This window comes from Hibiscus syriacus, unplaced genomic scaffold, assembly GCF_006381635.1.
Source record: "Hibiscus syriacus cultivar Baekdansim isolate YM2019G1 unplaced genomic scaffold, ASM638163v2 tig00109945_pilon, whole genome shotgun sequence".
Lineage (NCBI taxonomy): Eukaryota > Viridiplantae > Streptophyta > Magnoliopsida > Malvales > Malvaceae > Hibiscus > Hibiscus syriacus.
In genome coordinates, this window is record NW_024062535.1 from 2,388,783 (window position 1) to 2,389,943 (window position 1,161).

Genomic DNA, 1,161 nt, shown 5'->3' on the forward strand with positions numbered 1-1,161 from the left:
AGGTAGCTTCTATAATCTAAAATATTGCGAAATTTATGGGGATCTTACAGCTTGCAAAGCGCGAGGATAATAGATTCTCTACCCTCCCTTTAGTATTGTAATTTATCTTTAAGGTGACTATAATATCAACATATATAAGACATTTTAAGTGGGGTAAAAATGACGTTGAAAATGGTTAGAAATCAAGTTTTGTGATGGAATAAGAAAAAAATGGTTTGATAAACATATTGTAGTGTTATTTCTAGATTGTAAATATGAGTAATATGTGTTGTTAATTAAAAAAGAAATAATGCAAAAAGTCTATTTAATTAATACGTGGGCCTGAGCGATTGTGACATTTGTTCTTCGTGTATTCGAGATTCATATATATAGATCATAATTTCTAGTGTCTGGTTCTTTCTTGATATTCGACCAAATCCTTGTCACAAAAAATCCGGGTTGATCGTGGACGACGGATTTTTTCATCGTAGTGCATAATTTGGTTGTATTGTAGGTTCATCATCAGCTTCATCCAAATCCTATTCATTTCTAATAGGAGGATACTTGTATTCATAAACCTTGAATATAGTTTCAAGTAAGTAAACCTGATCAACGAATCTCATGTAGGGTATCCGAATAGAAGAAGCAACAGCAATGGTGTGCGCATACGGGTATTTGAAAGTTTGGAAGAATCCGCACTCGCATGTTTTTTTCTCGTAAATTAACCACATATGTGTTGTGTTGTACGTCTTCCAATGGCCTCGCAAATTCTGATACATTGAATAATGACATTTCGTGAAAGAAGCATATGGCACTCATCGTGTAGGAATAATGTTGGACTATTTGTAATTTTCTAAGGAGGTATAGGTGGATTTGGTGGCCACTTGCCATCCAGTCATCTATTTGCCTTCCCAATGTTGCGAAAAGGGTTGTCAATCGATAATATGTTGATTTGAAAACGGATGTGATATGCAAATAGTGCACTCCCTTTAGTGATGAATTTATTGCCTCGGCCAAGTTCATTGTCATATGACCATACCGTCTACCCCCATCAAATGATCGAAGTCATTCTCCTTTGGGATTCTAACAAGGTAGTTGAAGCCCTCAGAATTCATGTGTTTCAGTTCCTGCATCAAGGCCTCAAACTCACGTACAGACTGTGTGTAACCTATCAATAAAAAA